The sequence below is a fragment of the Canis lupus genome, chromosome 1, assembly GCF_011100685.1.
Source record: "Canis lupus familiaris isolate Mischka breed German Shepherd chromosome 1, alternate assembly UU_Cfam_GSD_1.0, whole genome shotgun sequence".
NCBI classification, from domain to species: domain Eukaryota; kingdom Metazoa; phylum Chordata; class Mammalia; order Carnivora; family Canidae; genus Canis; species Canis lupus.
In genome coordinates, this window is record NC_049222.1 from 38,754,874 (window position 1) to 38,763,054 (window position 8,181).

Here is an 8,181-nt window from a genome sequence, read left to right on the forward strand (position 1 = left end):
TTTGCTCTCTCTGAATAACTAAATAAATAAATCTTTAAAAAATAAAAAATAAAAAAAAATAAAGTACAGAGTATAAATGTATGCAGACTGGCAGGTGTTTTTTAAAGGGCGAAATTACGGGCTCTGTGGAATCATCGACCAGAGTCTTTTGGATATTTAGGTAGAAAACAAAACCTAAAACATTTACTATTGGCCCTTTATAGAAAAGGTTTGTTCATTCCTGCCCTGGTCATCCATGTTCACTATTGGGCATACCACTATTTGTTGAAAACTAGTGGTTACTGTGACATTATAAGTAAATTTGTGGTAGTTACTCATCAAATAATAAAATTATACCCATTGCAAAAATGTCTAGAAAAGGGAATATTATTCCAGGACAGGACATTGAAATTACATGGTACAAAACAGTGAAGCAGGGGTTTTTGGGAGAAGGCATGTGGCCCGATGTTTAACTTATTCTTAAGGCCTCCATTACCTAAACAATATTGTGAGAAAAAGAAACATAAATTCTATATACCATTGGGGTAATACCACATAAGTTTAAACTTCATCAACAGATGTTAGATGACCTTGGCTTTGTGCTATGTATGCAAAGATATATATAAAATAATATTCACCAGCATTTATGGAACTCTTACTAGGTGCCAAATGCTAGTCTAAGCACTTATCTGATTTATCTAATTTAATTCTGTAGCAGCCCGATGAAATAGGTACTACAAGTGTTATCTCATTTTAAAAAGGAAATCCCATGGTGTCAAGAGGTTCAGTAACTTACTCGAGGCCGTGTAACCATAGAGATTCAGGATCAGGACATGAAATCAGGCAGTGTAACCAAAAGCTCAGAGGCGTAACCGTTGTATATACCACTTGCCCAGAAATTCCAGTCCTGGGTGGGTGATAAATGCTCTGATCAGGGATACATAATAAAACCCTTTGGGGAGGGTGGGGTTATGGGCAAGGCCTTCCCAGAGAGCTGAGTCTGCAATGACAAGATTTAGTGGTTAATGGGAAGACATATTTCGACCTTCTCAAGTCAATTCCTAGCTTCAGATCTAAAGATCTTTGGGCCTCAGACTTATCTCTACCTAGCCTCTGAACAAATCCTGTTCAAATCAGAGGTAAATTGGGAGCATAGCAGGCTTCCTCTCCCCACTGTTTCTGTCCTAAGACCCTGTTAGAGATGCCTCTTCCTGCCCCCACTTCTCAAGAGTGCCTTCCATTCTGAAAGGGAGGGTGGCATCTCTACTTCCGTATTTTGTGTTTCCATTATATGCCGAGCACCTACCATGTTTTTAACCTTTCCCCCACTCCGTATGAATAACAGATTGCTCCCATCACAAATAACATTGTAATGAACATACTTATAGACCATTGTGAGAGTTTTTTGGGGATACGAACATTCGAGTAGAATTTCTGAATGTTTGAATCAATCCGTGCCCTGCCCCCAGCAAGGTGTGAAGGCTTTTATACATAAAAGGAAGAGCAATATATAGTATAGGTGTTATACTTGACATTTTATTTACTTGGTGAGCTAATACTGGTCATTTTCCAGCTGATTCTTCACTTTATTGTCTATGTATCCAGCCTAAAACCACAAATCAGGTAGTTCATCATCACCTATGACTGCGGTCCAGCTGCCCAGCTTCGAACTGGCCAGGCACTGCAGCTCTTCATTCTCATCATCAGCCCAGCACTTATTCATCATGTTAACATCAGCGTTTACCTTGGTGCAGCATGGCCTCCAGGGTAGTATCTTTTATGTCCAGAGGACTTTTCACCACACCTGGCATAGGGGCACTTAGTACAAGGCTGTTGACTCAAAGAAACAGAGAACAGAGGGGACACCCAGGTGGCTCAGTCGGTTAAGCATCTGCCTTTGGCTCAGGGTGTGATCCTGGGTCCTGGGATTGAGTTCCCTCTGAGAGCCTGCTTCTCCCTCTGCCTCTTTCAGTGTGTGTCTCCTGAATAAATAAATAAAATCTTTAAAAACAAACAAACAAACAAACAAACAAAACAAGAACAGAGGACAAAGAACAAATTTGCAAAGAAAGATGATTCTATTTGTAGCAGATGGAATGAAAGATCAATTTAATTGGTACTGAGCCATTATGAGCACTTGTCCTTCAGAGGAATCTAGAACTTTGGATTTAAAGCAAAAGAGATCATTCAGAGATGGAGTTGAGGGTCAGTGAATTGTGTGGGATAGATGTCTATGGACTGGGCGATGGGACACAGGTTTATTTAGCATCAGGGAAGAATATCTGCCAAATGGGCCAGAGGAGAGGCTCAGTGAGGCAGCATTACCAGTGGGAAGGGAATCAATGCAGTGTTCCAAAGCCACAGGAGGTATGGAGGAGAGGAGGGACCAGTGTCCTGTATGGCAGGGCAGTAGGCTCAAAGTGAGACCAAGCAGGGGCTGGTATCTTTGATCAAGCTAATTAATTTTTTACTAATATTAAGAAACATGACATTTTTTCCTACTTATCTACAGACTATTTTGAACTTCCTTTTGTCTTAACTATTGTACATTTGAGATATCTATATAAAAGGGGAATTTGGAATGCAATATTATTACAGGGAAAATAGAACTTTACTAAAGGACGTCATGTTAAAATATTTGGCTTATAGATTACTCTGTAGTTTTTTTAATAAAGCCATTCACTAATTCCTTGTTTTATAATAGCACATAAGAGTTCCTTTGAAAGTATGGGAAAAAAAGTTTTTTTTTTTTTTTTCTGTGTGTTTTAAAGAAAGGCAGAGTGCTGTGTTTCTAGCACAGGCTGACATCGACACCACTTGCTTCAGAGAAATCTGCCCTTGCCTGAAATTCCATAGGAACTAGAAGATATAGAGACATAAATTCCTGCAAGGTAACATAATTTATTGTTGTATTCTTATTTATCATCTAGTTGTCTTCTCAGAGACTTTCCATTTTTTAATGGACACGCTAAGATTTTTGTCAAAAAGAATTTAAACACTTTCTCCATTAATCTCATAGAACTTGTTGGAGAATATAGTTTTTCCAAAGATCCTAAATTTCAGTGTCTTTGGAAAAAGTCTATGTTATAGCTTTTCTATTTTATAAATCTTTCATGGTATTTTTTTTATAAGTTATTCCCCTTCTACCTATCAAAGCATAATCTATCAGAATTTTCTGGAAAGAAAAAAATTGCCTTAAGTCATTTTCACTATTTCTAGGTATAGAATTAAATTAATGCAATAAAATTTAAAGAAGAAACTCTTCCTTTCATATAGCTTTGGTGCTCATTTCTTTTATTTCCTTTGTGCCTGAAATTTATGTCTCTCTGTGTTCACAGTGACTTGTAAATCGTCTTTACTCCTCTCCACCACTAATCTCAGGCCCTGGAAAAAGATTTTTGAGTCCTGTGATTTCCTTTCCTGCGGCATTTTTAGGGTGGTAGGTTATATTAAGGAATTTCAATTAGAATGTAAGTTGGGTTATCTGGAATCCTATCAAGTATAATCATCTTTCCCTTATCTAAAAACAAGACTAACACTTCTTTTACTAATACAGTAATTGATGCTCATATTTATAACCCCAAGTTACCACATTGCCTTCTGAATCAAGAAGGTTGCCAGTATGATTGCAGCAGGTATTTTATTCATACTAATCCATTAAAAACGTATAATCCTATATTACAAAGTTTTTTTTTATTAGTCAGTTCCTTTGATTAGCTAGATCAATTCTTTCTTTGCTTTATACCAGATAACAGAACGACTGTCAAATTGTTAAGTTTGATTGTTCCAGTTTCTCATTTCTTACATGTAAATCCCATCCCATTTTACTCTGTATTTTTCTCTATGCCAAGGTCTGGTCAAAGCATACCCTCCTCAAGCTCTGCACCTGCACCTGAGCATCTCGACGCCGCTGAAGGAGAACACACAATCCTGTTTACTGGTCTCATTACATTTATGACCGTCAGCCTCAAACATCGCCCCAAGATTGCCTGTATGCCTGCCATATTTCTCCAGTCAATGCATGCTCCCACACTCTAGCATGACTGAGTCTACACCATTTCTCACTTCCCCTGCCTTCCTCCCCTTTCTCATCAGATGACCTTGCCTTTGGTCAGAGTCAGAATAGAACTCTCACATCCTCTCATCACCAAACACCCTCACCTCCCTGTGTCTGTCCCCACAGACGCTGCTTTTGGACCTGTCACAAAGCAGGGGAACCAGCTGGGCTCCTGCCCAAGGCTGGATCCTCCAAGCCCTGGACTCCTTCCTCTCCCAGCCACCCAAGGGCTCTGTTCTTGCACCACCTGCTTCCCCTCTTGCTAGATCACTTTCTCCATAGCCCTGCATCTACCAATTTCTCCTGTCACTAAATAAGACTTCCTTTAGTAGGTATCCTTCTCTGGTCCTCGCCCCATTTATCAGATCCCTTACACTCACACCCCTGAAGTGCTTGTTTCTATGGCCACCTCTGCTTTCTTTCCTCGGTCTTTACAGAGCCCATTCTGGTCAAGACTGTTCCCAACAAGGCCAGAAACTGGCCTCCAGATCTGAGGTTAGTGTTGGTTCCCATGTCTCTGGATCCCTCAGCGACAGTGGATCGCTTATTCCCTTCTTGCAACGACTTTATTCACAGCTCCTAGATCCCCACCTCACTGGCTTCTCCTTCTGCTTCCCTGCTGTGGCTTCTTAGAGTCCTTTTGATTCTCCATGTTGGGATGCCCTGCATTTTGATCCTTGGCTCTCCTTAATCCAACCTTACTTCTTTTGAGGACTTTAAATACCAACTACATGCTGAAATGGCCCCTTTGCATTTCTTTCCCACTGTTGTGCCCTAGCTACAACCCCCCCACTCCTTGACAACTCTACTGACATGCATTAGGCATCTGAAACTCCAAGTGTCCAGATGAAGAGTCCTACTTCCTCTCCACTCCCACTCCCAATGCACTGCTCTCCATCTTCTTCATTTCAGAATGTGGCAAGCTCATTCTCTTCGTTGCTCATGCCAAAAATGTAGGAGTCCACCTTGGTTCCTTTTTTTCACAGTCCACATCCACCAAGTACCACTAGTACATCACAGAGTCTGAACACTTTGCACCATGTGTACCACAATAGTGGTCTAGGACCCCCTGAAGAAGCTTCTTGGGTGGCCTCACTTCCTCTGATCTTGGTCCCTGGGGTCTCTACTCCATGGAGCAGTCAGAGGAGTCCTGATAAATTACTAATCAGCTCAAGTTCCCCTCAGAACCCTCCAGTTGCTCTCTACCACGTTTGAAAAAAGCTCCAACATCCTTTTGGTGACTGGTCCTATCTCCCTCCCTACTCAATGGCCACCACTCTCCCACACTTTGACTTTGCTCTGGTACACACACCTTCTTGCTTCCCCAAATGCAGTATGCTTGGAGCTGCCTCAGTACCTTTGCATTTGTGGTGCCCTTAACACTCTGTCCTCCAAGTATTTCAGGATATTTTTTTCTTCTTTCCTATATTTTTCTTCATATTATTTACCTTCATCTGAAATACAGAGCTACTGATTTAAGCTTCATGAGGATGGAAACTCTGTAGCTCTTGGGCACAGCTATTTCTCCAAGCTTAGAATGATGCTTGATACATGAGAGCACTTAAGAAAGATTAAATGACAAATAACATAATGTCATAAAATATCTTTCTAATTTTTAAGTTCTAGTTCTGCCCTACTTGTACACAGAACATGAACTGTATATAGAGCTCCTTTCAGCAATTCTGGTTCTGGCCCTCTGCAAATCTGACCTTGACATAGTATTTGGGATCTCTGATCTCTGTGACCATCAATCTCACCCTCTGAGGAATATAAGTGTTGTGTTTTAATTACAATAGGCCATCTTGTGTCTGTCTGCAGGGTTGTAGGTCACCCTACAGGAAGAATGTGAAGTTTATATGGACTGTGTATTTGTTATTATGGACATTTAAATAAATGTAACATAGTAAAGAATATAATGAGCCAAATTTACTATCACCTAGCATCAACAATGAACCCATGGCTAGTCTTATTTCATATATTATCAACTCTTACCTCTCCAGATTATTTTGAAGCAAATCCCAGGCTTAATATCATTTTATTTCTAAAATTTTCAATCTATAGAATGTCTACACTTAAAAAAAGGAAAACACATATAACTACAATATGAATATCATACCTAAAAATTATCAGTAATTTCTTAATATCAATTTAGTCAGTGTTCACATTTTTCTCATTTTCATGTAACAGTATTTAACTGTGCTTGCCTGAATCAGGTTCCAGAAAAGAAGTCCATATTTTAAAATTGGTTGATCTACTTCTTATTTCTCTTGTCAAAGTCTTCTCTTTCTCCCTCTCAATTCCTCTCCCCACACCAAACCTACCCCCAACATTTTTATTCAAGGAAACTGGTGAGTTTTGTCTGCAGAGTCTCCCTCAGTTGAATTTTGCTGATTGCATTTATCACATTTTCATCTGTTGCATTTCTTAATAATCACTAGATGTAAAGCTCTGATCAGTATCAGGCTCCGTATTACTTTTGGCAAGAGTACTTCACAGATAGTGTCTACTTCTAGTAGGAAGTAATAGTAATATCTGAGTGTCACCTTTTTTAGTGATGTTGTCAGCCTCTGACATTACAGATCATCTGTTTATGTGGATTTTATCTACTGCTATTTCACGTTAGAAATTAAAGTTAAGAAAACTTTAAAATATTTACTTAAACTAACAATAATAAGTTCTTACCTGTTAGCACAAGTAACATAATTTCATGAGAAATAGTTATATTTTCCAAAATAAAAAGCTCATAAGAAAGGAAACAATGTTTTTCATTTTTACAAATCTCTTTAATGTCTAAGTTTAATAAAATAGATGACAAGAGTTTTCTATCTGCTTCTGTATTCAATCTGTTGCAATATGTTGCTTTAGTTGAAGTACATTAAAAAAATCTAACATTCACAAAGATGTGTTGTTGGAAGTCAAAGGATTATTTTAATATACCTTTCAGATAATTGTAGATATTCTTGGATACTATACAAAAACTTGACAAATGGCTGTTTTCTAAAGGTTAGTTACAATGTGAAATCTGAAACCATTTAATGGGCTTTTAATATTCTGCTATATTAAAATCCATTGGTTTATCTTGTTCTTTGCATAGATCTCTTACCACGCATGATTGTGACATATTTGAAAAATACTGAGTCACTGATATATGTAGATCTTCCAAATATGGACATATTTCATTGTTAAATATCAAAAAATTCATTAATAACCATCAATGTTATTTTTTAAAAGCCTGTAAGTATTGGGAAGCAGGCAAACTTATGGTGGCAAATTCAAGTTTCCCAAATTTAAATTTTTATTGGAAAACTTGAATCTTACCATAGGCAACAGAGTCATTGTTTTGACAACCACTTGTCATTCCTTAAAGTAAAAATTGTGTTCCATGAAGAAAGTGGCTAGTTCAGCTGGTAACTCAAACAATCACACAAGTGGTTTTCAAGGAGATGACCATCAGAGATATTATTGAGCCTAAGTGCTTAATGAGTGTTTCCCATTTTATTACATGGAATAATTTTTTAAGTACCTTGAGGTCAAGATTTAATACAATTAATAATTTTTGCTGCTTCATTAAGAAATTCTTAGATGAAAATGGCTTATTTTTTTTCTTGCAGTGTGTGGTAGTAGAGAATGCAATGAAGCAGCCACCAGAGGGCTGCTTTTATTACACCTGTGAAGCTCTTGGATAAAACAAGACAGCCGTCTAACGTGGAGCTTCCCTTTGAGGAGAGTGAGCGGAGAGCTCTGCTTCTCAAGAAGTGGTCCCTGTGCAAGCATCAAGAGCACGCAAAGGAGAAGGATGCCATCACATCTATGCTTGAGTCCCAGCAGGAAGCTCTGCAGGGGCTGGAACTCATATCCCCAGAGCTACATTAGGAGGCTACCAAGCGGGACCCCAACTTGTTCCCCTTTGAAACAGAAGGGCCAGATTACACACTACCAATCTCCAGTTACCAGCCCCCTGAGGGCAGGTACCATGACATCACCAAGGTGTACACACAGGTGGAGTTTAAGAGATAGAGCTGCAGGCACATGTCCACAGAACACACTGCCCTTTTAACCCAGAATGAGCAGGGCACAGGCCTGCTTGTCACAGAATCAAGCATGCTGTGAATAAATACCTTTAATAAAGAAAAAAAAAAGTAGTA

General features: G+C 38.9%; 1 long non-coding RNA gene across 5 annotated transcripts; it reads left to right on the forward strand.

Annotated features, from left to right (window-relative positions):
* The first annotated feature begins 2,126 nt into the window (after positions 1 to 2,126).
* Positions 2,127 to 8,181, forward strand: LOC100688424. Of its 5 annotated transcripts, XR_005353674.1 has the most exons (6): positions 2,127 to 2,184; positions 2,751 to 2,870; positions 3,318 to 3,418; positions 3,831 to 3,970; positions 4,474 to 4,531; positions 7,648 to 8,179. It is a non-coding gene; the product is annotated as an uncharacterized LOC100688424 (long non-coding RNA). The 5 variants fall into 5 exon arrangements; XR_005353670.1 differs by having other exon boundaries at positions 3,831 to 4,531; positions 7,648 to 8,181; XR_005353673.1 differs by having other exon boundaries at positions 2,157 to 2,184; positions 2,755 to 2,870; positions 3,831 to 4,531; positions 7,648 to 8,181.